Here is a 25,893-nt window from a genome sequence, read left to right as displayed (position 1 = left end):
GCATTGGTGGTTCAGTGGTAGAATTCTCGCCTGCCACGCGGGAGACCCGGGTCCAATTCCCGGCCAATGCAATTGAGGCTGCTCCTTTATGACAGCTTTGTAAGAATGCTCCATGAGGTAGTCTTTTTGGATGAAGTGTGGTCAGCTGCTTTTAATCTGCTTTCCTGTTTTGATATGTTTGACTTGATTTCATGAAAGTCAACATTTCAAAACTTGTGTTCGGGAGACCCGGGTCCGATTCCCGGCCAATGCAATTGAGGCTGCTCCTTCATTACAGCTTTGTAAGAATGCTCCATGAGGTAGTCTTTTTGGATGAAGTGTGGTCAGCTGCTTTTAATCTGCTTTCCTGTTTTGATATGTTTGACTTGATTTCATGAAAGTCAACATTTCAAAACTTGTGTTCGGGAGACCCGGGTCCGATTCCCGGCCAATGCAATTGAGGCTGCTCCTTCATTACATCTTTGTAAGAATGCTCCACGAGGTAGTCATTTTGGATGAAGTGTGGTCAGCTGCTTTTAATCTGCTTTCCTGTTTTGATATGATTGACTTGATTTCATGAAAGTCAACATTTCAAAACTTGTGTTCGGGAGACCCGGGTCCGATTCCCGGCCAATGCAATTGAGGCTGCTCCTTCATTACAGCTTTGTAAGAATGCTCCACGAGGTAGTCATTTTGGATGAAGTGTGGTCAGCTGCTTTTAATCTGCTTTCCTGTTTTGATATGTTTGACTTGATTTCATGAAAGTCAACATTTTAAAACGATTAAAATCGTTGTGTGGTGAGTTCGGCAGGTAGGGCTTCTAAACTAGCCCCAACAGACAAGCATTGGTGGTTCAGCGGTAGAATTCTTGCCTGCCACGCGGGAGACCCGGTCCGATTCCCGGCCAATGCAATTGAGGCTGCTCCTTCATGACAGCTTTGTAAGAATGCTCCACGAGGTAGTCTTTTTGGATGAAGTGTGGTCAGCTGCTTTTAATCTGCTTTCCTGTTTTGATATGTTTGACTTGATTTCATGAAAGTCAACATTTCAAAACTTGTGTTCTGGCTACGCTTAAAAACGTGTGGTGAGTTCGTCAGGTAGGGCTTCTAAACTAGCCCTAACAGACAAGCATTGGTGGTTCAGTGGTAGAATTCTCGCCTGCCACGCGGGAGACCCGGGTCCGATTCCCGGCCAATGCAATTGAGGCTGCTCCTTCATTACAGCTTTGTAAGAATGCTCCACAAGGTATTCTTTTTGGATGAAGTGTGGTCAGCTGCTTTTAATTTGCTTTCCTGTTTTGATATGTTTGACTTGATTTCAGGAATGTCAACATTTTAAAACGATTGAAAACGTTGTGTGGTGAGTTCGGCAGGTAGGGCTTCTAAACTAGCCCTAACGGACAAGCATTGGTGGTTCAGTGGTAGAATTCTCGCCTGCCACGCGGGAGACCCGGGTCCGATTCCCGGCCAATGCAAGTGAGGCTGCTCCTTCATGACAGCTTTGTAAGAATGCTCCACGAGGTAGTCTTTTTGGATGAAGTGTGGTCAGCTGCTTTTAATCTGCTTTCCTGTTTTGAAATGTTTGACTTGATTTCATGAAAGTCAACATTTCAAAACTTGTGTTCTGGCTACGCTTAAAAACGTGTGGTGAGTTCGGCAGGTAGGGCTTCTAAACTAGCCCTAACAGACAGGCATTGGTGGTTCAGTGGTAGAATTCTCGCCTGCCACGCGGGAGACCCGGGTCCGATTCCCGGCCAATGCAATTGAGGCTGCTCCTTTATGACAGCTTAGTAAGAATGCTCCATGAGGTAGTCTTTTTGGATGAAGTGTGGTCAGCTGCTTTTAATCTGCTTTCCTGTTTTGATATGTTTGACTTGATTTCAGGAAAGTCAACATTTTAAAACGATTAAAAACGTTGTGTGGTGAGTTCGGCAGGTAGGGCTTCTAAACTAGCCCTAACAGACAAGCATTGGTGGTTCAGTGGTAGAATTCTCGCCTGCCACGCGGGAGACCTGCATCCGATTCCCGGCCAATGCAATTGAGGCTGCTCCTTCACTACAGCATTGTAAGAATGCTCCACGAGGTAGTCATTTTGGATGAAGTGTGGTCAGCTGCTTTTAATCTGCTTTCCTGTTTTGATATGTTTGACTTGATTTCATGAAAGTCAACATTTCAAAACTTGTGTTCGGGAGACCCGGGTCCGATTCCCGGCCAATGCAATTGAGGCTGCTCCTTCATTACAGCTTTGTAAGAATGCTCCACGAGGTAGTCATTTTGGATGAAGTGTGGTCAGCTGCTTTTAATCTGCTTTCCTTTTTTGATATGTTTGACTTGATTTCATGAAAGTCAATATTTCAAAACTTGTGTTCTGGCTACGCTTAAAAGCGTGTGGTGAGTTCGGCAGGTAAGGCTTCTAAACTAGCCCTAACAGACAGGCATTGGTGGTTCAGTGGTAGAATTCTCGCCTGCCACGCGGGAGACCCGGGTCCGATTCCCGGCCAATGCAATTGAGGCTGCTCCTTTATGACAGCTTAGTAAGAATGCTCCATGAGGTAGTCTTTTTGGATGAAGTGTGGTCAGCTGCTTTTAATCTGCTTTCCTGTTTTGATATGTTTGACTTGATTTCATGAAAGTCAACATTTCAAAACTTGTGTTCTGGCTACGCTTAAAAACGTGTGGTGAGTTCGGCAGGGAAGGCTTCTAAACTAGCCCTAACAGACAGGCATTGGTGGTTCAGTGGTAGAATTCTCGCCTGCCGCGCGGGAGACCCGGGTCCGATTCCCGGCCAATGCAATTGAGGCTGCTCCTTTATGACAGCTTAGTAAGAATGCTCCATGAGGTAGTCTTTTTGGATGAAGTGTGGTCAGCTGCTTTTAATCTGCTTTCCTGTTTTGATATGTTTGACTTGATTTCAGGAAAGTCAACATTTTAAAACTTGTGTTCGGGAGACCCGGGTCCGATTCCCGGCCAATGCAATTGAGGCTGCTCCTTCATTACAGCTTTGTAAGAATGCTCCACGAGGTAGTCATTTTGGATGAAGTGTGGTCAGCTGCTTTTAATCTGCTTTCCTTTTTTGATATGTTTGACTTGATTTCATGAAAGTCAACATTTCAAAACTTGTGTTCGGGAGACCCGGGTCCGATTCCCGGCCAATGCAATTGAGGCTGCTCCTTCATTACAGCTTTGTAAGAATGCTCCACGAGGTAGTCATTTTGGATGAAGTGTGGTCAGCTGCTTTTAATCTGCTTTCCTTTTTTGATATGTTTGACTTGATTTCATGAAAGTCAACATTTCAAAACTTGTGTTCTGGCTACGCTTAAAAACGTGTGGTGAGTTCGGCAGGTAAGGCTTCTAAACTAGCCCTAACAGACAGGCATTGGTGGTTCAGTGGTAGAATTCTCGCCTGCCACGCGGGAGCCCCGGGTCCGATTCCCGGCCAATGCAAGTGAGGCTGCTCCTTCATGACAGCTTTGTAAGAATGCTCCATGAGGTAGTCTTTTTGGATGAAGTGTGGTCAGCTGCTTTTAATCTGCTTTCCTGTTTTGATATGTTTGACTTGATTTCAGGAAAGTCAACATTTTAAAACCATTAAAAACGTTGTGTGGTGAGTTCGGCAGGTAGGGCTTCTAAACTAGCCCTAACAGACAAGCATTGGTGGTTCAGTGGTAGAATTCTCGCCTGCCACGCGGGAGACCCGGGTCCGAAATTGGCCAATGCAATTGAGGCTGCTCCTTTATGACAGCTTTGTAAGAATGCTCCATGAGGTAGTCTTTTTGGATGAAGTGTGGTCAGCTGCTTTTAATCTGCTTTCCTGTTTTGATATGTTTGACTTGATTTCATGAAAGTCAACATTTCAAAACTTGTGTTCGGGAGACCCGGGTCCGATTCCCGGCCAATGCAATTGAGGCTGCTCCTTCATTACAGCTTTGTAGGAATGCTCCACGAGGTAGTCATTTTGGATGAAGTGTGGTCAGCTGCTTTTAATCTGCTTTCCTGCTTTGATATGTTTGACTTGATTTCATGAAAGTCGACATTTTAAAACGATTAAAATCGTTGTGTGGTGAGTTCGGCAGGTAGGGCTTCTAAACTAGCCCTAACAGACAAGCATTGGTGGTTCAGTGGTAGAATTCTCGCCTGCCACGCGGGAGACCCGGGTCCGATTCCCGGCCAATGCAATTGAGGCTGCTCCTTTATGACAGCTTTGTAAGAATGCTCCATGAGGTAGTCTTTTTGGATGAAGTGTGGTCAGCTGCTTTTAATCTGCTTTCCTGTTTTGATATGTTTGACCTGATTTCATGAAAGTCAACATTTCAAAACTTGTGTTCGGGAGACCCGGGTCCGATTCCCGGCCAATGCAATTGAGGCTGCTCCTTCATTACAGCTTTGTAAGAATGCTCCACGAGGTAGTCATTTTGGATGAAGTGTGGTCAGCTGCTTTTAATCTGCTTTCCTGTTTTGATATGTTTGACTTGATTTCATGAAAGTCAACATTTCAAAACTTGTGTTCGGGAGACCAGGGTACGATTCCCGGCCAATGCAATTGAGGCTGCTCCTTCATTACAGCTTTGTAAAAATGCTCCACGAGGTAGTCATTTTGGATGAAGTGTGGTCAGCTGCTTTTAATCTGCTTTCCTGCTTTGATATGTTTGACTTGATTTCATGAAAGTCAACATTTTAAAACGATTAAAAACGTTGTGTGGTGAATTCGGCAGGTAGGGCTTCTAAACTAGCCCCAACAGATAAGCATTGGTGGTTCAGCGGTAGAATTCTTGCCTGCCACGCGGGAGACCCGGTCCGATTCCCGGCCAATGCAATTGAGGCTGCTCCTTCATTACAGCTTTGTAAGAATGCTCCACAAGATAGTCATTTTGGATGAAGTGTGGTCAGCTGCTTTTAATCTGCTTTCCTGTTTTGATATGTTTGACTTGATTTCATGAAAGTCAACATTTCAAAACTTGTGTTCGGGAGACCCGGGTCCGATTCCCGGCCAATGCAATTGAGGCTGCTCCTTCATGACAGCTTTGTAAGAATGCTCCACGAGGTAGTCTTTTTGGATAAAGTGTGGTCAGCTGCTTTTAATATGCTTTCCTGTTTTGATATGTTTGACTTGATTTCAGGAAAGTCAACATTTCAAAACTTGTGTTCTGGCTACGCTTAAAAACGTGTGGTAAGTTCGGCAGGTAGGGCTTCTAAACTAGCCCTAACAGACAAGCATTGGTGGTTCAGTGGTAGAATTCTCGCCTGCCACGCGGGAGACCCGGGTTCGATTCCCGGCCAATGCAATTGAGGCTGCTTCTTCATTACAGCTTTGTAAGAATGCTCCACAAGGTATTCTTTTTGGATGAAGTGTGGTCAGCTGCTTTTAATTTGCTTTCCTGTTTTGATATGTTTGACTTGATTTCAGGAAAGTCAACATTTTAAAACGATTGAAAACGTTGTGTGGTGAGTTCGGCAGGTAGGGCTTCTAAACTAGCCCTAACGGACAAGCATTGGTGGTTCAGTGGTAGAATTCTCGCCTGCCACGCGGGAGACCCGGGTCCGATTCCCGGCCAATGCAAGTGAGGCTGCTCCTTCATGACAGCTTTGTAAGAATGCTCCACGAGGTAGTCTTTTTGGATGAAGTGTGGTCAGCTGCTTTTAATCTGCTTTCCTGTTTTGATATGTTTGACTTGATTTCATGAAAGTCAACATTTCAAAACTTGTGTTCTGGCTACGCTTAAAAACGTGTGGTGAGTTCGGCAGGTAGGGCTTCTAAACTAGCCCTAACAGACAAGCATTGGTGGTTCAGTGGTAGAATTCTCGCCTGCCACGCGGGAGACCCGGGTCCGATTCCCGGCCAATGCAATTGAGGCTGCTCCTTTATGACAGATTTGTAAGAATGCTCCATAAGGTAGTCTTTTTGGATGAAGTGTGGTCAGCTGCTTTTAATCTGCTTTCCTGTTTTGATATGTTTGACTTGATTTCATGAAAGTCAACATTTTAAAACGATTAAAATCGTTGTGTGGTGAGTTCGGCAGGTAGGGCTTCTAAACTAGCCCCAACAGACAAGCATTGGTGGTTCAGCGGTAGAATTCTTGCCTGCCACACGGGAGACCCGGTCCGATTCCCGGCCAATGCAATTGAGGCTGCTCCTTCATGACAGCTTTGTAAGAATGCTCCACGAGGTAGACTTTTTGGATGAAGTGTGGTCAGCTGCTTTTAATCTGCTTTCCTGTTTTGATATGTTTGACTTGATTTCATGAAAGTCAACATTTCAAAACTTGTGTTCGGGAGACCCGGGTCCGATTCCCGGCCAATGCAATTGAGGCTGCTCCTTCATTACAGCTTTGTAAGAATGCTCCACGAGGTAGTCATTTTGGATGAAGTGTGGTCAGCTGCTTTTAATCTGCTTTCCTGTTTTGATATGTTTGACTTGATTTCAGGAAAGTCAACATTTTAAAACCATTAAAAACGTTGTGTGGTGAGTTCGGCAGGTAGGGCTTCTAAACTAGCCCTAACAGACAAGCATTGGTGGTTCAGTGGTAGAATTCTCGCCTGCCACGCGGGAGACCCGGGTCCGATTCCCGGCCAATGCAATTGAGGCTGCTCCTTTATGACAGCTTTGTAAGAATGCTCCATGAGGTAGTCTTTTTGGATGAAGTGTGGTCAGCTGCTTTTAATCTGCTTTCCTGTTTTGATATGTTCGACTTGATTTCATGAAAGTCAACATTTCAAAACTTGTGTTCGGGAGACCCGGGTCCGATTCCCGGCCAATGCAATTGAGGCTGCTCCTTCATTACAGCTTTGTAAGAATGCTCCACGAGGTAGTCATTTTGGATGAAGTGTGGTCAGCTGCTTTTAATCTGCTTTCCTGCTTTGATATGTTTGACTTGATTTCATGAAAGTCAACATTTCAAAACTTGTGTTCGGGAGACCCGGGTACGATTCCCGGCCAATGCAATTGAGGCTGCTCCTTCATTACAGCTTTGTAAGAATGCTCCACGAGGTAGTCATTTTGGATGAAGTGTGGTCAGCTGCTTTTAATCTGCTTTCCTGCTTTGATATGTTTGACTTGATTTCATGAAAGTCAACATTTTAAAACGATTAAAATCGTTGTGTGGTGAGTTCGGCAGGTAGGGCTTCTAAACTAGCCCTAACAGACAAGCATTGGTGGTTCAGTGGTAGAATTCTCGCCTGCCACGCGGGAGACCCGGGTCCGATATCTGGCCAATGCAATTGAGGCTGCTCCTTTATGACAGCTTTGTAAGAATGCTCCATGAGGTAGTCTTTTTGGATGAAGTGTGGTCAGCTGCTTTTAATCTGCTTTCCTGTTTTGATATGTTTGACTTGATTTCATGAAAGTCAACATTTCAAAACTTGTGTTCGGGAGACCCGGGTCCGATTCCCGGCCAATGCAATGGAGGCTGCTCCTTCATTACAGCTTTGTAAGAATGCTCCACGAGGTAGTCATTTTGGATGAAGTGTGGTCAGCTGCTTTTAATCTGCTTTCCTGTTTTGATATGATTGACTTGATTTCATGAAAGTCAACATTTCAAAACTTGTGTTCGGGAGACCCGGGTACGATTCCCGGCCAATGCAATTGAGGCTGCTCCTTCATTACAGCTTTGTAAGAATGCTCCACGAGGTAGTCATTTTGGATGAAGTGTGGTCAGCTGCTTTTAATCTGCTTTCCTGCTTTGATATGTTTGACTTGATTTCATGAAAGTCAACATTTTAAAACGATTAAAATCGTTGTGTGGTGAGTTCGGCAGGTAGGGCTTCTAAACTAGCCCTAACAGACAAGCATTGGTGGTTCAGTGGTAGAATTCTCGCCTGCCACGCGGGAGACCCGGGTCCGATATCTGGCCAATGCAATTGAGGCTGCTCCTTTATGACAGCTTTGTAAGAATGCTCCATGAGGTAGTCTTTTTGGATGAAGTGTGGTCAGCTGCTTTTAATCTGCTTTCCTGTTTTGATATGTTTGACTTGATTTCATGAAAGTCAACATTTCAAAACTTGTGTTCGGGAGACCCGGGTCCGATTCCCGGCCAATGCAATGGAGGCTGCTCCTTCATTACAGCTTTGTAAGAATGCTCCACGAGGTAGTCATTTTGGATGAAGTGTGGTCAGCTGCTTTTAATCTGCTTTCCTGTTTTGATATGTTTGACTTGATTTCATGAAAGTCAACATTTCAAAACTTGTGTTCGGGAGACCAGGGTACGATTCCCGGCCAATGCAATTGAGGCTGCTCCTTCATTACAGCTTTGTAAGAATGCTCTACGAGGTAGTCATTTTGGATGAAGTGTGGTCAGCTGCTTTTAATCTGCTTTCCTGCTTTGATATGTTTGACTTGATTTCATGAAAGTCAACATTTTAAAACGATTAAAATCGTTGCGTGGTGAGTTCGGCAGGTAGGGCTTCTAAACTAGCCCTAACAGACAAGCATTGGTGGTTCAGTGGTAGAATTCTCGCCTGCCACGCGGGAGACCCGGGTCCGATTCCCTGCCAATGCAATTGAGGCTGCTCCTTTATGACAGCTTTGTAAGAATGCTCCATGAGGTAGTCTTTTTGGATGAAGTGTGGTCAGCTGCTTTTAATCTGCTTTCCTGTTTTGATATGTTTGACTTGATTTCAGGAAAGTCAACATTTTAAAACGATTAAAAACGTTGTGTGGTGAGTTCGGCAGGTTGGGCTTCTAAACTAGCCCTAACGGACAAGCATTGGTGGTTCAGTGGTAGAATTCTCGCCTGCCACGCGGGAGACCCGGGTCCGATTCCCGGCCAATGCAAGTGAGGCTGCTCCTTCATGACAGCTTTGAAAGAATGCTCCACGAGGTAGTCTTTTTGGATGAAGTGTGGTCAGCTGCTTTTAATCTGCTTTCCTGTTTTGATATGTTTGACTTGATTTCATGAAAGTCAACATTTCAAAACTTGTGTTCGGGAGACCCGGGTCCGATTCCCGGCCAATGCAATTGAGGCTGCTCCTTCATTACAGCTTTGTAAGAATGCTCCACGAGGTAGTCATTTTGGATGAAGTGTGGTCAGCTGCTTTTAATCTGCTTTCCTGTTTTGATATGATTGACTTGATTTCATGAAAGTCAACATTTCAAAACTTGTGTTCGGGAGACCCGGGTACGATTCCCGGCCAATGCAATTGAGGCTGCTCCTTCATTACAGCTTTGTAAGAATGCTCCACGAGGTAGTCATTTTGGATGAAGTGTGGTCAGCTGCTTTTAATCTGCTTTCCTGCTTTGATATGTTTGACTTGATTTCATGAAAGTCAACATTTTAAAACGATTAAAATCGTTGTGTGGTGAGTTCGGCAGGTAGGGCTTCTAAACTAGCCCTAACAGACAAGCATTGGTGGTTCAGTGGTAGAATTCTCGCCTGCCACGCGGTAGACCCGGGTCCGATTCCCGGCCAATGCAATTGAGGCTGCTCCTTTATGACAGCTTTTTAAGAATGCTCCATGAGGTAGTCTTTTTGGATGAAGTGTGGTCAGCTGCTTTTAATCTGCTTTCCTGTTTTGATATGTTTGACTTGATTTCATGAAAGTCAACATTTCAAAACTTGTTTTCGGGAGACCCGGGTCCGATTCCCGGCCAATGCAATTGAGGCTGCTCCTTCATTACAGCTTTGTAAGAATGCTCCACGAGGTAGTCATTTTGGATGAAGTGTGGTCAGCTGCTTTTAATCTGCTTTCCTGTTTTGATATGTTTGACTTGATTTCATGAAAGTCAACATTTCAAAACTTGTGTTCGGGAGACCCGGGTCCGATTCCCGGCCAATGCAATTGAGGCTGCTCCTTCATTACATCTTTGTAAGAATGGTCCACGAGGTAGTCATTTTGGATGAAGTGTGGTCAGCTGCTTTTAATCTGCTTTCCTGCTTTGATATGTTTGACTTGATTTCATGAAAGTCAACATTTTAAAACGATTAAAATCGTTGTGTGGTGAGTTCGGCAGGTAGGGCTTCTAAACTAGCCCCAACAGACAAGCATTGGTGGTTCAGCGGTAGAATTCTTGCCTGCCACGCGGGAGACCCGTTCCGATTCCCGGCCAATGCAATTGAGGCTGCTCCTTCATGACAGCTTTGTAAGAATGCTCCACGAGGTAGTCTTTTTGGATGAAGTGTGGTCAGCTGCTTTTAATCTGCTTTCCTGTTTTGATATGTTTGACTTGATTTCATGAAAGTCAACATTTCAAAACCTGTGTTCTGGCTACGCTTAAAAACGTGTGGTGAGTTCGGCAGGTAGGGCTTCTAAACTAGCCCTAACAGACAAGCATTGGTGGTTCAGTGGTAGAATTCTCGCCTGCCACGCGGGAGACCCGGGTCCGATTCCCGGCCAATGCAATTGAGGCTGCTCCTTCATTACAGCTTTGTTAGAATGCTCCACAAGGTATTCTTTTTGGATGAAGTGTGGTCAGCTGCTTTTAATTTGCTTTCCTGTTTTGATATGTTTGACTTGATTTCAGGAAAGTCAACATTTTAAAACGATTGAAAACGTTGTGTGGTGAGTTCGGCAGGTAGGGCTTCTAAACTAGCCCTAAAGGACAAGCATTGGTGGTTCAGTGGTAGAATTCTCGCCTGCCACGCGGGAGACCCGGGTCCGATTCCCGGCCAATGCAAGTGAGGCTGCTCCTTCATGACAGCTTTGTAAGAATGCTCCACGAGGTAGTCTTTTTGGATGAAGTGTGGTCAGCTGCTTTTAATCTGCTTTCCTGTTTTGATATGTTTGACTTGATTTCATGAAAGTCAACATTTCAAAACTTGTGTTCTGGCTACGCTTAAAAACATGTGGTGAGTTCGGCAGGTAGGGCTTCTAAACTAGCCCTAACAGACAGGCATTGGTGGTTCAGTGGTAGAATTCTTGCCTGCCACGCGGGAGACCCGGGTCCGATTCCCGGCCAATGCAATTGAGGCTGCTCCTTTATGACAGCTTAGTAAGAATGCTCCATGAGGTAGTCTTTTTGGATGAAGTGTGGTCAGCTGCTTTTAATCTGCTTTCCTGTTTTGATATGTTTGACTTGATTTCATGAAAGTCAACATTTTAAAATGATTAAAATCGTTGTGTGGTGAGTTCGGCAGGTAGGGCTTCTAAACTAGCCCCAAAAGACAAGCATTGTTGGTTCAGCGGTAGAATTCTTGCCTGCCACGCGGGAGACCCGGTCCGATTCCCGGCCAATGCAATTGAGGCTGCTCCTTCATGACAGCTTTGTAAGAATGCTCCACGAGGTAGTCTTTTTGGATGAAGTGTGGTCAGCTGCTTTTAATCTGCTTTCCTGTTTTGATATGTTTGACTTGATTTCATGAAAGTCAACATTTCAAAACTTGTGTTCTGGCTACGCTTAAAAACGTGTGGTGAGTTCGTCAGGTAGGGCTTCTAAACTAGCCCTAACAGACAAGCATTGGTGGTTCAGTGGTAGAATTCTCGCCTGCCACGCGGGAGACCCGGGTCCGATTCCCGGCCAATGCAATTGAGGCTGCTCCTTCATTACAGCTTTGTAAGAATGCTCCACAAGGTATTCTTTTTGGATGAAGTGTGGTCAGCTGCTTTTAATTTGCTTTCCTGTTTTGATATGTTTGACTTGATTTCAGGAATGTCAACATTTTAAAACGATTGAAAACGTTGTGTGGTGAGTTCGGCAGGTAGGGCTTCTAAACTAGCCCTAACGGACAAGCATTGGTGGTTCAGTGGTAGAATTCTCGCCTGCCACGCGGGAGACCCGGGTCCGATTCCCGGCCAATGCAAGTGAGGCTGCTCCTTCATGACAGCTTTGTAAGAATGCTCCACGAGGTAGTCTTTTTGGATGAAGTGTGGTCAGCTGCTTTTAATCTGCTTTCCTGTTTTGAAATGTTTGACTTGATTTCATGAAAGTCAACATTTCAAAACTTGTGTTCTGGCTACGCTTAAAAACGTGTGGTGAGTTCGGCAGGTAGGGCTTCTAAACTAGCCCTAACAGACAGGCATTGGTGGTTCAGTGGTAGAATTCTCGCCTGCCACGCGGGAGACCCGGGTCCGATTCCCGGCCAATGCAATTGAGGCTGCTCCTTTATGACAGCTTAGTAAGAATGCTCCATGAGGTAGTCTTTTTGGATGAAGTGTGGTCAGCTGCTTTTAATCTGCTTTCCTGTTTTGATATGTTTGACTTGATTTCAGGAAAGTCAACATTTTAAAACGATTAAAAACGTTGTGTGGTGAGTTCGGCAGGTAGGGCTTCTAAACTAGCCCTAACAGACAAGCATTGGTGGTTCAGTGGTAGAATTCTCGCCTGCCACGCGGGAGACCTGCATCCGATTCCCGGCCAATGCAATTGAGGCTGCTCCTTCACTACAGCATTGTAAGAATGCTCCACGAGGTAGTCATTTTGGATGAAGTGTGGTCAGCTGCTTTTAATCTGCTTTCCTGTTTTGATATGTTTGACTTGATTTCATGAAAGTCAACATTTCAAAACTTGTGTTCGGGAGACCCGGGTCCGATTCCCGGCCAATGCAATTGAGGCTGCTCCTTCATTACAGCTTTGTAAGAATGCTCCACGAGGTAGTCATTTTGGATGAAGTGTGGTCAGCTGCTTTTAATCTGCTTTCCTTTTTTGATATGTTTGACTTGATTTCATGAAAGTCAATATTTCAAAACTTGTGTTCTGGCTACGCTTAAAAGCGTGTGGTGAGTTCGGCAGGTAAGGCTTCTAAACTAGCCCTAACAGACAGGCATTGGTGGTTCAGTGGTAGAATTCTCGCCTGCCACGCGGGAGACCCGGGTCCGATTCCCGGCCAATGCAATTGAGGCTGCTCCTTTATGACAGCTTAGTAAGAATGCTCCATGAGGTAGTCTTTTTGGATGAAGTGTGGTCAGCTGCTTTTAATCTGCTTTCCTGTTTTGATATGTTTGACTTGATTTCAGGAAAGTCAACATTTTAAAACTTGTGTTCGGGAGACCCGGGTCCGATTCCCGGCCAATGCAATTGAGGCTGCTCCTTCATTACAGCTTTGTAAGAATGCTCCACGAGGTAGTCATTTTGGATGAAGTGTGGTCAGCTGCTTTTAATCTGCTTTCCTTTTTTGATATGTTTGACTTGATTTCATGAAAGTCAACATTTCAAAACTTGTGTTCGGGAGACCCGGGTCCGATTCCCGGCCAATGCAATTGAGGCTGCTCCTTCATTACAGCTTTGTAAGAATGCTCCACGAGGTAGTCATTTTGGATGAAGTGTGGTCAGCTGCTTTTAATCTGCTTTCCTTTTTTGATATGTTTGACTTGATTTCATGAAAGTCAACATTTCAAAACTTGTGTTCTGGCTACGCTTAAAAACGTGTGGTGAGTTCGGCAGGTAAGGCTTCTAAACTAGCCCTAACAGACAGGCATTGGTGGTTCAGTGGTAGAATTCTCGCCTGCCACGCGGGAGCCCCGGGTCCGATTCCCGGCCAATGCAAGTGAGGCTGCTCCTTCATGACAGCTTTGTAAGAATGCTCCATGAGGTAGTCTTTTTGGATGAAGTGTGGTCAGCTGCTTTTAATCTGCTTTCCTGTTTTGATATGTTTGACTTGATTTCAGGAAAGTCAACATTTTAAAACCATTAAAAACGTTGTGTGGTGAGTTCGGCAGGTAGGGCTTCTAAACTAGCCCTAACAGACAAGCATTGGTGGTTCAGTGGTAGAATTCTCGCCTGCCACGCGGGAGACCCGGGTCCGAAATTGGCCAATGCAATTGAGGCTGCTCCTTTATGACAGCTTTGTAAGAATGCTCCATGAGGTAGTCTTTTTGGATGAAGTGTGGTCAGCTGCTTTTAATCTGCTTTCCTGTTTTGATATGTTTGACTTGATTTCATGAAAGTCAACATTTCAAAACTTCTGTTCGGGAGACCCGGGTCCGATTCCCGGCCAATGCAATTGAGGCTGCTCCTTCATTACAGCTTTGTAGGAATGCTCCACGAGGTAGTCATTTTGGATGAAGTGTGGTCAGCTGCTTTTAATCTGCTTTCCTGCTTTGATATGTTTGACTTGATTTCATGAAAGTCGACATTTTAAAACGATTAAAATCGTTGTGTGGTGAGTTCGGCAGGTAGGGCTTCTAAACTAGCCCTAACAGACAAGCATTGGTGGTTCAGTGGTAGAATTCTCGCCTGCCACGCGGGAGACCCGGGTCCGATTCCCGGCCAATGCAATTGAGGCTGCTCCTTTATGACAGCTTTGTAAGAATGCTCCATGAGGTAGTCTTTTTGGATGAAGTGTGGTCAGCTGCTTTTAATCTGCTTTCCTGTTTTGATATGTTTGACCTGATTTCATGAAAGTCAACATTTCAAAACTTGTGTTCGGGAGACCAGGGTCCGATTCCCGGCCAATGCAATTGAGGCTGCTCCTTCATTACAGCTTTGTAAGAATGCTCCACGAGGTAGTCATTTTGGATGAAGTGTGGTCAGCTGCTTTTAATCTGCTTTCCTGTTTTGATATGTTTGACTTGATTTCATGAAAGTCAACATTTCAAAACTTGTGTTCGGGAGACCAGGGTACGATTCCCGGCCAATGCAATTGAGGCTGCTCCTTCATTACAGCTTTGTAAAAATGCTCCACGAGGTAGTCATTTTGGATGAAGTGTGGTCAGCTGCTTTTAATCTGCTTTCCTGCTTTGATATGTTTGACTTGATTTCATGAAAGTCAACATTTTAAAACGATTAAAAACGTTGTGTGGTGAATTCGGCAGGTAGGGCTTCTAAACTAGCCCCAACAGACAAGCATTGGTGGTTCAGCGGTAGAATTCTTGCCTGCCACGCGGGAGACCCGGTCCGATTCCCGGCCAATGCAATTGAGGCTGCTCCTTCATTACAGCTTTGTAAGAATGCTCCACAAGATAGTCATTTTGGATGAAGTGTGGTCAGCTGCTTTTAATCTGCTTTCCTGTTTTGATATGTTTGACTTGATTTCATGAAAGTCAACATTTCAAAACTTGTGTTCGGGAGACCCGGGTCCGATTCCCGGCCAATGCAATTGAGGCTGCTCCTTCATGACAGCTTTGTAAGAATGCTCCACGAGGTAGTCTTTTTGGATGAAGTGTGGTCAGCTGCTTTTAATATGCTTTCCTGTTTTGATATGTTTGACTTGATTTCAGGAAAGTCAACATTTCAAAACTTGTGTTCTGGCTACGCTTAAAAACGTGTGGTAAGTTCGGCAGGTAGGGCTTCTAAACTAGCCCTAACAGACAAGCATTGGTGGTTCAGTGGTAGAATTCTCGCCTGCCACGCGGGAGACCCGGGTCCGATTCCCGGCCAATGCAATTGAGGCTGCTTCTTCATTACAGCTTTGTAAGAATGCTCCACAAGGTATTCTTTTTGGATGAAGTGTGGTCAGCTGCTTTTAATTTGCTTTCCTGTTTTGATATGTTTGACTTGATTTCAGGAAAGTCAACATTTTAAAACGATTGAAAACGTTGTGTGGTGAGTTCGGCAGGTAGGGCTTCTAAACTAGCCCTAACGGACAAGCATTGGTGGTTCAGTGGTAGAATTCTCGCCTGCCACGCGGGAGACCCGGGTCCGATTCCCGGCCAATGCAAGTGAGGCTGCTCCTTCATGACAGCTTTGTAAGAATGCTCCACGAGGTAGTCTTTTTGGATGAAGTGTGGTCAGCTGCTTTTAATCTGCTTTCCTGTTTTGATATGTTTGACTTGATTTCATGAAAGTCAACATTTCAAAACTTGTGTTCTGGCTACGCTTAAAAACGTGTGGTGAGTTCGGCAGGTAGGGCTTCTAAACTAGCCCTAACAGACAAGCATTGGTGGTTCAGTGGTAGAATTCTCGCCTGCCACGCGGGAGACCCGGGTCCGATTCCCGGCCAATGCAATTGAGGCTGCTCCTTTATGACAGATTTGTAAGAATGCTCCATGAGGTAGTCTTTTTGGATGAAGTGTGGTCAGCTGCTTTTAATCTGCTTTCCTGTTTTGATATGTTTGACTTGATTTCATGAAAGTCAACATTTTAAAACGATTAAAATCGTTGTGTGGTGAGTTCGGCAGGTAGGGCTTCTAAACTAGCCCCAACAGACAAGCATTGGTGGTTCAGCGGTAGAATTCTTGCCTGCCACACGGGAGACCCGGTCCGATTCCCGGCCAATGCAATTGAGGCTGCTCCTTCATGACAGCTTTGTAAGAATGCTCCACGAGGTAGACTTTTTGGATGAAGTGTGGTCAGCTGCTTTTAATCTGCTTTCCTGTTTTGATATGTTTGACTTGATTTCATGAAAGTCAACATTTCAAAACTTGTGTTCGGGAGACCCGGGTCCGATTCCCGGCCAATGCAATTGAGGCTGCTCCTTCATTACAGCTTTGTAAGAATGCTCCACGAGGTAGTCATTTTGGATGAAGTGTGGTCAGCTGCTTTTAATCTGCTTTCCTGTTTTGATATGATTGACTTGATTTCATGAAAGTCAACATTTCAAAACTTGTGTTCGGGAGACCCGGGTACGATTCCCGGCCAATGCAATTGAGGCTGCTCCTTCATTACAGCTTTGTAAGAATGCTCCACGAGGTAGTCATTTTGGATGAAGTGTGGTCAGCTGCTTTTAATCTGCTTTCCTGCTTTGATATGTTTGACTTGATTTCATGAAAGTCAACATTTTAAAACGATTAAAATCGTTGTGTGGTGAGTTCGGCAGGTAGGGCTTCTAAACTAGCCCTAACAGACAAGCATTGGTGGTTCAGTGGTAGAATTCTCGCCTGCCACGCGGTAGACCCGGGTCCGATTCCCGGCCAATGCAATTGAGGCTGCTCCTTTATGACAGCTTTTTAAGAATGCTCCATGAGGTAGTCTTTTTGGATGAAGTGTGGTCAGCTGCTTTTAATCTGCTTTCCTGTTTTGATATGTTTGACTTGATTTCATGAAAGTCAACATTTCAAAACTTGTTTTCGGGAGACCCGGGTCCGATTCCCGGCCAATGCAATTGAGGCTGCTCCTTCATTACAGCTTTGTAAGAATGCTCCACGAGGTAGTCATTTTGGATGAAGTGTGGTCAGCTGCTTTTAATCTGCTTTCCTGTTTTGATATGTTTGACTTGATTTCATGAAAGTCAACATTTCAAAACTTGTGTTCGGGAGACCCGGGTCCGATTCCCGGCCAATGCAATTGAGGCTGCTCCTTCATTACATCTTTGTAAGAATGGTCCACGAGGTAGTCATTTTGGATGAAGTGTGGTCAGCTGCTTTTAATCTGCTTTCCTGCTTTGATATGTTTGACTTGATTTCATGAAAGTCAACATTTTAAAACGATTAAAATCGTTGTGTGGTGAGTTCGGCAGGTAGGGCTTCTAAACTAGCCCCAACAGACAAGCATTGGTGGTTCAGCGGTAGAATTCTTGCCTGCCACGCGGGAGACCCGTTCCGATTCCCGGCCAATGCAATTGAGGCTGCTCCTTCATGACAGCTTTGTAAGAATGCTCCACGAGGTAGTCTTTTTGGATGAAGTGTGGTCAGCTGCTTTTAATCTGCTTTCCTGTTTTGATATGTTTGACTTGATTTCATGAAAGTCAACATTTCAAAACCTGTGTTCTGGCTACGCTTAAAAACGTGTGGTGAGTTCGGCAGGTAGGGCTTCTAAACTAGCCCTAACAGACAAGCATTGGTGGTTCAGTGGTAGAATTCTCGCCTGCCACGCGGGAGACCCGGGTCCGATTCCCGGCCAATGCAATTGAGGCTGCTCCTTCATTACAGCTTTGTTAGAATGCTCCACAAGGTATTCTTTTTGGATGAAGTGTGGTCAGCTGCTTTTAATTTGCTTTCCTGTTTTGATATGTTTGACTTGATTTCAGGAAAGTCAACATTTTAAAACGATTGAAAACGTTGTGTGGTGAGTTCGGCAGGTAGGGCTTCTAAACTAGCCCTAAAGGACAAGCATTGGTGGTTCAGTGGTAGAATTCTCGCCTGCCACGCGGGAGACCCGGGTCCGATTCCCGGCCAATGCAAGTGAGGCTGCTCCTTCATGACAGCTTTGTAAGAATGCTCCACGAGGTAGTCTTTTTGGATGAAGTGTGGTCAGCTGCTTTTAATCTGCTTTCCTGTTTTGATATGTTTGACTTGATTTCATGAAAGTCAACATTTCAAAACTTGTGTTCTGGCTACGCTTAAAAACATGTGGTGAGTTCGGCAGGTAGGGCTTCTAAACTAGCCCTAACAGACAGGCATTGGTGGTTCAGTGGTAGAATTCTTGCCTGCCACGCGGGAGACCCGGGTCCGATTCCCGGCCAATGCAATTGAGGCTGCTCCTTTATGACAGCTTAGTAAGAATGCTCCATGAGGTAGTCTTTTTGGATGAAGTGTGGTCAGCTGCTTTTAATCTGCTTTCCTGTTTTGATATGTTTGACTTGATTTCATGAAAGTCAACATTTTAAAATGATTAAAATCGTTGTGTGGTGAGTTCGGCAGGTAGGGCTTCTAAACTAGCCCCAAAAGACAAGCATTGTTGGTTCAGCGGTAGAATTCTTGCCTGCCACGCGGGAGACCCGGTCCGATTCCCGGCCAATGCAATTGAGGCTGCTCCTTCATGACAGCTTTGTAAGAATGCTCCACGAGGTAGTCTTTTTGGATGAAGTGTGGTCAGCTGCTTTTAATCTGCTTTCCTGTTTTGATATGTTTGACTTGATTTCATGAAAGTCAACATTTCAAAACTTGTGTTCTGGCTACGCTTAAAAACGTGTGGTGAGTTCGTCAGGTAGGGCTTCTAAACTAGCCCTAACAGACAAGCATTGGTGGTTCAGTGGTAGAATTCTCGCCTGCCACGCGGGAGACCCGGGTCCGATTCCCGGCCAATGCAATTGAGGCTGCTCCTTCATTACAGCTTTGTAAGAATGCTCCACAAGGTATTCTTTTTGGATGAAGTGTGGTCAGCTGCTTTTAATTTGCTTTCCTGTTTTGATATGTTTGACTTGATTTCAGGAATGTCAACATTTTAAAACGATTGAAAACGTTGTGTGGTGAGTTCGGCAGGTAGGGCTTCTAAACTAGCCCTAACGGACAAGCATTGGTGGTTCAGTGGTAGAATTCTCGCCTGCCACGCGGGAGACCCGGGTCCGATTCCCGGCCAATGCAAGTGAGGCTGCTCCTTCATGACAGCTTTGTAAGAATGCTCCACGAGGTAGTCTTTTTGGATGAAGTGTGGTCAGCTGCTTTTAATCTGCTTTCCTGTTTTGAAATGTTTGACTTGATTTCATGAAAGTCAACATTTCAAAACTTGTGTTCTGGCTACGCTTAAAAACGTGTGGTGAGTTCGGCAGGTAGGGCTTCTAAACTAGCCCTAACAGACAGGCATTGGTGGTTCAGTGGTAGAATTCTCGCCTGCCACGCGGGAGACCCGGGTCCGATTCCCGGCCAATGCAATTGAGGCTGCTCCTTTATGACAGCTTAGTAAGAATGCTCCATGAGGTAGTCTTTTTGGATGAAGTGTGGTCAGCTGCTTTTAATCTGCTTTCCTGTTTTGATATGTTTGACTTGATTTCAGGAAAGTCAACATTTTAAAACGATTAAAAACGTTGTGTGGTGAGTTCGGCAGGTAGGGCTTCTAAACTAGCCCTAACAGACAAGCATTGGTGGTTCAGTGGTAGAATTCTCGCCTGCCACGCGGGAGACCTGCATCCGATTCCCGGCCAATGCAATTGAGGCTGCTCCTTCACTACAGCATTGTAAGAATGCTCCACGAGGTAGTCATTTTGGATGAAGTGTGGTCAGCTGCTTTTAATCTGCTTTCCTGTTTTGATATGTTTGACTTGATTTCATGAAAGTCAACATTTCAAAACTTGTGTTCGGGAGACCCGGGTCCGATTCCCGGCCAATGCAATTGAGGCTGCTCCTTCATTACAGCTTTGTAAGAATGCTCCACGAGGTAGTCATTTTGGATGAAGTGTGGTCAGCTGCTTTTAATCTGCTTTCCTTTTTTGATATGTTTGACTTGATTTCATGAAAGTCAATATTTCAAAACTTGTGTTCTGGCTACGCTTAAAAGCGTGTGGTGAGTTCGGCAGGTAAGGCTTCTAAACTAGCCCTAACAGACAGGCATTGGTGGTTCAGTGGTAGAATTCTCGCCTGCCACGCGGGAGACCCGGGTCCGATTCCCGGCCAATGCAATTGAGGCTGCTCCTTTATGACAGCTTAGTAAGAATGCTCCATGAGGTAGTCTTTTTGGATGAAGTGTGGTCAGCTGCTTTTAATCTGCTTTCCTGTTTTGATATGTTTGACTTGATTTCAGGAAAGTCAACATTTTAAAACTTGTGTTCGGGAGACCCGGGTCCGATTCCCGGCCAATGCAATTGAGGCTGCTCCTTCATTACAGCTTTGTAAGAATGCTCCACGAGGTAGTCATTTTGGATGAAGTGTGGTCAGCTGCTTTTAATCTGCTTTCCTTTTTTGATATGTTTGACTTGATTTCATGAAAGTCAACATTTCAAAACTTGTGTTCGGGAGACCCGGGTCCGATTCCCGGCCAATGCAATTGAGGCTGCTCCTTCATTACAGCTTTGTAAGAATGCTCCACGAGGTAGTCATTTTGGATGAAGTGTGGTCAGCTGCTTTTAATCTGCTTTCCTTTTTTGATATGTTTGACTTGATTTCATGAAAGTCAACATTTCAAAACTTGTGTTCTGGCTACGCTTAAAAACGTGTGGTGAGTTCGGCAGGTAAGGCTTCTAAACTAGCCCTAACAGACAGGCATTGGTGGTTCAGTGGTAGAATTCTCGCCTGCCACGCGGGAGCCCCGGGTCCGATTCCCGGCCAATGCAAGTGAGGCTGCTCCTTCATGACAGCTTTGTAAGAATGCTCCATGAGGTAGTCTTTTTGGATGAAGTGTGGTCAGCTGCTTTTAATCTGCTTTCCTGTTTTGATATGTTTGACTTGATTTCAGGAAAGTCAACATTTTAAAACCATTAAAAACGTTGTGTGGTGAGTTCGGCAGGTAGGGCTTCTAAACTAGCCCTAACAGACAAGCATTGGTGGTTCAGTGGTAGAATTCTCGCCTGCCACGCGGGAGACCCGGGTCCGAAATTGGCCAATGCAATTGAGGCTGCTCCTTTATGACAGCTTTGTAAGAATGCTCCATGAGGTAGTCTTTTTGGATGAAGTGTGGTCAGCTGCTTTTAATCTGCTTTCCTGTTTTGATATGTTTGACTTGATTTCATGAAAGTCAACATTTCAAAACTTCTGTTCGGGAGACCCGGGTCCGATTCCCGGCCAATGCAATTGAGGCTGCTCCTTCATTACAGCTTTGTAGGAATGCTCCACGAGGTAGTCATTTTGGATGAAGTGTGGTCAGCTGCTTTTAATCTGCTTTCCTGCTTTGATATGTTTGACTTGATTTCATGAAAGTCGACATTTTAAAACGATTAAAATCGTTGTGTGGTGAGTTCGGCAGGTAGGGCTTCTAAACTAGCCCTAACAGACAAGCATTGGTGGTTCAGTGGTAGAATTCTCGCCTGCCACGCGGGAGACCCGGGTCCGATTCCCGGCCAATGCAATTGAGGCTGCTCCTTTATGACAGCTTTGTAAGAATGCTCCATGAGGTAGTCTTTTTGGATGAAGTGTGGTCAGCTGCTTTTAATCTGCTTTCCTGTTTTGATATGTTTGACCTGATTTCATGAAAGTCAACATTTCAAAACTTGTGTTCGGGAGACCAGGGTCCGATTCCCGGCCAATGCAATTGAGGCTGCTCCTTCATTACAGCTTTGTAAGAATGCTCCACGAGGTAGTCATTTTGGATGAAGTGTGGTCAGCTGCTTTTAATCTGCTTTCCTGTTTTGATATGTTTGACTTGATTTCATGAAAGTCAACATTTCAAAACTTGTGTTCGGGAGACCAGGGTACGATTCCCGGCCAATGCAATTGAGGCTGCTCCTTCATTACAGCTTTGTAAAAATGCTCCACGAGGTAGTCATTTTGGATGAAGTGTGGTCAGCTGCTTTTAATCTGCTTTCCTGCTTTGATATGTTTGACTTGATTTCATGAAAGTCAACATTTTAAAACGATTAAAAACGTTGTGTGGTGAATTCGGCAGGTAGGGCTTCTAAACTAGCCCCAACAGACAAGCATTGGTGGTTCAGCGGTAGAATTCTTGCCTGCCACGCGGGAGACCCGGTCCGATTCCCGGCCAATGCAATTGAGGCTGCTCCTTCATTACAGCTTTGTAAGAATGCTCCACAAGATAGTCATTTTGGATGAAGTGTGGTCAGCTGCTTTTAATCTGCTTTCCTGTTTTGATATGTTTGACTTGATTTCATGAAAGTCAACATTTCAAAACTTGTGTTCGGGAGACCCGGGTCCGATTCCCGGCCAATGCAATTGAGGCTGCTCCTTCATGACAGCTTTGTAAGAATGCTCCACGAGGTAGTCTTTTTGGATGAAGTGTGGTCAGCTGCTTTTAATATGCTTTCCTGTTTTGATATGTTTGACTTGATTTCAGGAAAGTCAACATTTCAAAACTTGTGTTCTGGCTACGCTTAAAAACGTGTGGTAAGTTCGGCAGGTAGGGCTTCTAAACTAGCCCTAACAGACAAGCATTGGTGGTTCAGTGGTAGAATTCTCGCCTGCCACGCGGGAGACCCGGGTCCGATTCCCGGCCAATGCAATTGAGGCTGCTTCTTCATTACAGCTTTGTAAGAATGCTCCACAAGGTATTCTTTTTGGATGAAGTGTGGTCAGCTGCTTTTAATTTGCTTTCCTGTTTTGATATGTTTGACTTGATTTCAGGAAAGTCAACATTTTAAAACGATTGAAAACGTTGTGTGGTGAGTTCGGCAGGTAGGGCTTCTAAACTAGCCCTAACGGACAAGCATTGGTGGTTCAGTGGTAGAATTCTCGCCTGCCACGCGGGAGACCCGGGTCCGATTCCCGGCCAATGCAAGTGAGGCTGCTCCTTCATGACAGCTTTGTAAGAATGCTCCACGAGGTAGTCTTTTTGGATGAAGTGTGGTCAGCTGCTTTTAATCTGCTTTCCTGTTTTGATATGTTTGACTTGATTTCATGAAAGTCAACATTTCAAAACTTGTGTTCTGGCTACGCTTAAAAACGTGTGGTGAGTTCGGCAGGTAGGGCTTCTAAACTAGCCCTAACAGACAAGCATTGGTGGTTCAGTGGTAGAATTCTCGCCTGCCACGCGGGAGACCCGGGTCCGATTCCCGGCCAATGCAATTGAGGCTGCTCCTTTATGACAGATTTGTAAGAATGCTCCATGAGGTAGTCTTTTTGGATGAAGTGTGGTCAGCTGCTTTTAATCTGCTTTCCTGTTTTGATATGTTTGACTTGATTTCATGAAAGTCAACATTTTAAAACGATTAAAATCGTTGTGTGGTGAGTTCGGCAGGTAGGGCTTCTAAACTAGCCCCAACAGACAAGCATTGGTGGTTCAGCGGTAGAATTCTTGCCTGCCACACGGGAGACCCGGTCCGATTCCCGGCCAATGCAATTGAGGCTGCTCCTTCATGACAGCTTTGTAAGAATGCTCCACGAGGTAGACTTTTTGGATGAAGTGTGGTCAGCTGCTTTTAATCTGCTTTCCTGTTTTGATATGTTTGACTTGATTTCATGAAAGTCAACATTTCAAAACTTGTGTTCGGGAGACCCGGGTCCGATTCCCGGCCAATGCAATTGAGGCTGCTCCTTCATTACAGCTTTGTAAGAATGCTCCACGAGGTAGTCATTTTGGATGAAGTGTGGTCAGCTGCTTTTAATCTGCTTTCCTGTTTTGATATGTTTGACTTGATTTCAGGAAAGTCAACATTTTAAAACCATTAAAAACGTTGTGTGGTGAGTTCGGCAGGTAGGGCTTCTAAACTAGCCCTAACAGACAAGCGTTGGTGGTTCAGTGGTAGAATTCTCGCCTGCCACGCGGGAGACCCGGGTCCGATTCCCGGCCAATGCAATTGAGGCTGCTCCTTTATGACAGCTTTGTAAGAATGCTCCATGAGGTAGTCTTTTTGGATGAAGTGTGGTCAGCTGCTTTTAATCTGCTTTCCTGTTTTGATATGTTTGACTTGATTTCATGAAAGTCAACATTTCAAAACTTGTGTTCGGGAGACCCGGGTCCGATTCCCGGCCAATGCAATTGAGGCTGCTCCTTCATTACAGCTTTGTAAGAATGCTCCACGAGGTAGTCATTTTGGATGAAGTGTGGTCAGCTGCTTTTAATCTGCTTTCCTGTTTTGATATGATTGAATTGATTTCATGAAAGTCAACATTTCAAAACTTGTGTTCGGGAGACCCGGGTACGATTCCCGGCCAATGCAATTGAGGCTGCTCCTTCATTACAGCTTTGTAAGAATGCTCCACGAGGTAGTCATTTTGGATGAAGTGTGGTCAGCTGCTTTTAATCTGCTTTCCTGCTTTGATATGTTTGACTTGATTTCATGAAAGTCAACATTTTAAAACGATTAAAATCGTTGTGTGGTGAGTTCGGCAGGTAGGGCTTCTAAACTAGCCCTAACAGACAAGCATTGGTGGTTCAGTGGTAGAATTCTCGCCTGCCACGCGGGAGACCCGGGTCCGATATCTGGCCAATGCAATTGAGGCTGCTCCTTTATGACAGCTTTGTAAGAATGCTCCATGAGGTAGTCTTTTTGGATGAAGTGTGGTCAGCTGCTTTTAATCTGCTTTCCTGTTTTGATATGTTTGACTTGATTTCATGAAAGTCAACATTTCAAAACTTGTGTTCGGGAGACCCGGGTCCGATTCCCGGCCAATGCAATGGAGGCTGCTCCTTCATTACAGCTTTGTAAGAATGCTCCACGAGGTAGTCATTTTGGATGAAGTGTGGTCAGCTGCTTTTAATCTGCTTTCCTGTTTTGATATGTTTGACTTGATTTCATGAAAGTCAACATTTCAAAACTTGTGTTCGGGAGACCAGGGTACGATTCCCGGCCAATGCAATTGAGGCTGCTCCTTCATTACAGCTTTGTAAGAATGCTCTACGAGGTAGTCATTTTGGATGAAGTGTGGTCAGCTGCTTTTAATCTGCTTTCCTGCTTTGATATGTTTGACTTGATTTCATGAAAGTCAACATTTTAAAACGATTAAAATCGTTGCGTGGTGAGTTCGGCAGGTAGGGCTTCTAAACTAGCCCCAACAGACAAGCATTGGTGGTTCAGCGGTAGAATTCTTGCCTGCCACGCGGGAGACCCGGTCCGATTCCCGGCCAATGCAATTGAGGCTGCTCCTTCATGACAGCTTTGTAAGAATGCTCCATGAGGTAGTCTTTTTGTATGAAGTGTGGTCAGCTGCTTTTAATATGCTTTCCTGTTTTGATATGTTTGACTTGATTTCAGGAAAGTCAACATTTCAAAACTTGTGTTCTGGCTATGCTTAAAAACGTGTGGTGAGTTCGGCAGGTAGGGCTTCTAAATTAGCCCTAACAGACAAGCATTGGTGGTTCAGTGGTAGAATTCTCGCCTGCCACGCGGGAGACCCGGGTCCGATTCCCGGCCAATGCAATTGAGGCTGCTCCTTCATTACAGCTTTGTAAGAATGCTCCACAAGGTATTCTTTTTGGATGAAGTGTGGTCAGCTGCTTTTAATCTGCTTTCCTGTTTTGATATGTTTGACTTGATTTCATGAAAGTCAACATTTTAAAACGATTAAAATCGTTGTGTGGTGAGTTCGGCAGGTAGGGCTTCTAAACTAGCCCCAACAGACAAGCATTGGTGGTTCAGCGGTAGAATTCTTGCCTGCCACGCGGGAGACCCGGTCCGATTCCCGGCCAATGCAATTGAGGCTGCTCCTTCATGACAGCTTTGTAAGAATGCTCCACGAGGTAGTCTTTTTGGATGAAGTGTGGTCAGCTGCTTTTAATCTGCTTTCCTGTTTTGATATGTTTGACTTGATTTCATGAAAGTCAACATTTCAAAACTTGTGTTCTGGCTACGCTTAAAAACGTGTGGTGAGTTCGGCAGGTAGGGCTTCTAAACTAGCCCTAACAGACAAG

The 25,893-nt window shown here is 44.9% G+C and overlaps 31 non-coding genes across 31 annotated transcripts; all 31 read left to right on the top strand.

Annotated features, from left to right (window-relative positions):
• The first annotated feature begins 1,107 nt into the window (after nucleotides 1-1,107).
• trnag-gcc (transfer RNA glycine (anticodon GCC)) lies at nucleotides 1,108-1,178 on the top strand. The gene has a single exon. It is a non-coding gene; the product is annotated as a tRNA-Gly (tRNA).
• A 204-nt stretch (nucleotides 1,179-1,382) lies between these two features.
• trnag-gcc (transfer RNA glycine (anticodon GCC)) lies at nucleotides 1,383-1,453 on the top strand. The gene has a single exon. It is a non-coding gene; the product is annotated as a tRNA-Gly (tRNA).
• Nucleotides 1,454-1,669: 216 nt separating this feature from the next.
• Nucleotides 1,670-1,740, top strand: trnag-gcc (transfer RNA glycine (anticodon GCC)). The gene has a single exon. It is a non-coding gene; the product is annotated as a tRNA-Gly (tRNA).
• A 673-nt stretch (nucleotides 1,741-2,413) lies between these two features.
• trnag-gcc (transfer RNA glycine (anticodon GCC)) lies at nucleotides 2,414-2,484 on the top strand. Its single transcript has one exon. It is a non-coding gene; the product is annotated as a tRNA-Gly (tRNA).
• A 1,598-nt stretch (nucleotides 2,485-4,082) lies between these two features.
• Nucleotides 4,083-4,153, top strand: trnag-gcc (transfer RNA glycine (anticodon GCC)). Its single transcript has one exon. It is a non-coding gene; the product is annotated as a tRNA-Gly (tRNA).
• A 1,036-nt stretch (nucleotides 4,154-5,189) lies between these two features.
• Nucleotides 5,190-5,260, top strand: trnag-gcc (transfer RNA glycine (anticodon GCC)). The gene has a single exon. It is a non-coding gene; the product is annotated as a tRNA-Gly (tRNA).
• Nucleotides 5,261-5,464: 204 nt separating this feature from the next.
• Nucleotides 5,465-5,535, top strand: trnag-gcc (transfer RNA glycine (anticodon GCC)). Its single transcript has one exon. It is a non-coding gene; the product is annotated as a tRNA-Gly (tRNA).
• A 216-nt stretch (nucleotides 5,536-5,751) lies between these two features.
• Nucleotides 5,752-5,822, top strand: trnag-gcc (transfer RNA glycine (anticodon GCC)). Its single transcript has one exon. It is a non-coding gene; the product is annotated as a tRNA-Gly (tRNA).
• Nucleotides 5,823-6,482: 660 nt separating this feature from the next.
• Nucleotides 6,483-6,553, top strand: trnag-gcc (transfer RNA glycine (anticodon GCC)). The gene has a single exon. It is a non-coding gene; the product is annotated as a tRNA-Gly (tRNA).
• A 2,121-nt stretch (nucleotides 6,554-8,674) lies between these two features.
• trnag-gcc (transfer RNA glycine (anticodon GCC)) lies at nucleotides 8,675-8,745 on the top strand. The gene has a single exon. It is a non-coding gene; the product is annotated as a tRNA-Gly (tRNA).
• Nucleotides 8,746-10,238: 1,493 nt separating this feature from the next.
• trnag-gcc (transfer RNA glycine (anticodon GCC)) lies at nucleotides 10,239-10,309 on the top strand. Its single transcript has one exon. It is a non-coding gene; the product is annotated as a tRNA-Gly (tRNA).
• Nucleotides 10,310-10,513: 204 nt separating this feature from the next.
• trnag-gcc (transfer RNA glycine (anticodon GCC)) lies at nucleotides 10,514-10,584 on the top strand. Its single transcript has one exon. It is a non-coding gene; the product is annotated as a tRNA-Gly (tRNA).
• Nucleotides 10,585-11,361: 777 nt separating this feature from the next.
• Nucleotides 11,362-11,432, top strand: trnag-gcc (transfer RNA glycine (anticodon GCC)). Its single transcript has one exon. It is a non-coding gene; the product is annotated as a tRNA-Gly (tRNA).
• Nucleotides 11,433-11,636: 204 nt separating this feature from the next.
• Nucleotides 11,637-11,707, top strand: trnag-gcc (transfer RNA glycine (anticodon GCC)). Its single transcript has one exon. It is a non-coding gene; the product is annotated as a tRNA-Gly (tRNA).
• A 216-nt stretch (nucleotides 11,708-11,923) lies between these two features.
• Nucleotides 11,924-11,994, top strand: trnag-gcc (transfer RNA glycine (anticodon GCC)). The gene has a single exon. It is a non-coding gene; the product is annotated as a tRNA-Gly (tRNA).
• Nucleotides 11,995-12,667: 673 nt separating this feature from the next.
• Nucleotides 12,668-12,738, top strand: trnag-gcc (transfer RNA glycine (anticodon GCC)). Its single transcript has one exon. It is a non-coding gene; the product is annotated as a tRNA-Gly (tRNA).
• A 1,311-nt stretch (nucleotides 12,739-14,049) lies between these two features.
• Nucleotides 14,050-14,120, top strand: trnag-gcc (transfer RNA glycine (anticodon GCC)). Its single transcript has one exon. It is a non-coding gene; the product is annotated as a tRNA-Gly (tRNA).
• Nucleotides 14,121-15,156: 1,036 nt separating this feature from the next.
• trnag-gcc (transfer RNA glycine (anticodon GCC)) lies at nucleotides 15,157-15,227 on the top strand. Its single transcript has one exon. It is a non-coding gene; the product is annotated as a tRNA-Gly (tRNA).
• A 204-nt stretch (nucleotides 15,228-15,431) lies between these two features.
• Nucleotides 15,432-15,502, top strand: trnag-gcc (transfer RNA glycine (anticodon GCC)). Its single transcript has one exon. It is a non-coding gene; the product is annotated as a tRNA-Gly (tRNA).
• A 216-nt stretch (nucleotides 15,503-15,718) lies between these two features.
• trnag-gcc (transfer RNA glycine (anticodon GCC)) lies at nucleotides 15,719-15,789 on the top strand. Its single transcript has one exon. It is a non-coding gene; the product is annotated as a tRNA-Gly (tRNA).
• A 1,767-nt stretch (nucleotides 15,790-17,556) lies between these two features.
• On the top strand, nucleotides 17,557-17,627 carry trnag-gcc (transfer RNA glycine (anticodon GCC)). The gene has a single exon. It is a non-coding gene; the product is annotated as a tRNA-Gly (tRNA).
• A 204-nt stretch (nucleotides 17,628-17,831) lies between these two features.
• trnag-gcc (transfer RNA glycine (anticodon GCC)) lies at nucleotides 17,832-17,902 on the top strand. Its single transcript has one exon. It is a non-coding gene; the product is annotated as a tRNA-Gly (tRNA).
• A 777-nt stretch (nucleotides 17,903-18,679) lies between these two features.
• On the top strand, nucleotides 18,680-18,750 carry trnag-gcc (transfer RNA glycine (anticodon GCC)). Its single transcript has one exon. It is a non-coding gene; the product is annotated as a tRNA-Gly (tRNA).
• Nucleotides 18,751-18,954: 204 nt separating this feature from the next.
• trnag-gcc (transfer RNA glycine (anticodon GCC)) lies at nucleotides 18,955-19,025 on the top strand. Its single transcript has one exon. It is a non-coding gene; the product is annotated as a tRNA-Gly (tRNA).
• Nucleotides 19,026-19,241: 216 nt separating this feature from the next.
• On the top strand, nucleotides 19,242-19,312 carry trnag-gcc (transfer RNA glycine (anticodon GCC)). The gene has a single exon. It is a non-coding gene; the product is annotated as a tRNA-Gly (tRNA).
• Nucleotides 19,313-19,985: 673 nt separating this feature from the next.
• Nucleotides 19,986-20,056, top strand: trnag-gcc (transfer RNA glycine (anticodon GCC)). The gene has a single exon. It is a non-coding gene; the product is annotated as a tRNA-Gly (tRNA).
• A 1,311-nt stretch (nucleotides 20,057-21,367) lies between these two features.
• Nucleotides 21,368-21,438, top strand: trnag-gcc (transfer RNA glycine (anticodon GCC)). The gene has a single exon. It is a non-coding gene; the product is annotated as a tRNA-Gly (tRNA).
• A 1,036-nt stretch (nucleotides 21,439-22,474) lies between these two features.
• trnag-gcc (transfer RNA glycine (anticodon GCC)) lies at nucleotides 22,475-22,545 on the top strand. The gene has a single exon. It is a non-coding gene; the product is annotated as a tRNA-Gly (tRNA).
• A 204-nt stretch (nucleotides 22,546-22,749) lies between these two features.
• On the top strand, nucleotides 22,750-22,820 carry trnag-gcc (transfer RNA glycine (anticodon GCC)). The gene has a single exon. It is a non-coding gene; the product is annotated as a tRNA-Gly (tRNA).
• A 216-nt stretch (nucleotides 22,821-23,036) lies between these two features.
• On the top strand, nucleotides 23,037-23,107 carry trnag-gcc (transfer RNA glycine (anticodon GCC)). The gene has a single exon. It is a non-coding gene; the product is annotated as a tRNA-Gly (tRNA).
• A 2,224-nt stretch (nucleotides 23,108-25,331) lies between these two features.
• trnag-gcc (transfer RNA glycine (anticodon GCC)) lies at nucleotides 25,332-25,402 on the top strand. The gene has a single exon. It is a non-coding gene; the product is annotated as a tRNA-Gly (tRNA).
• The last annotated feature ends 491 nt before the right edge of the window (nucleotides 25,403-25,893 follow it).

The sequence above is a fragment of the Misgurnus anguillicaudatus genome, chromosome 9 (assembly GCF_027580225.2).
Source record: "Misgurnus anguillicaudatus chromosome 9, ASM2758022v2, whole genome shotgun sequence".
Taxonomy (NCBI): domain Eukaryota; kingdom Metazoa; phylum Chordata; class Actinopteri; order Cypriniformes; family Cobitidae; genus Misgurnus; species Misgurnus anguillicaudatus.
The sequence above is the reverse complement of the archived record's forward strand: the minus strand, read 5'-3'. Positions and strand labels throughout refer to the sequence as shown.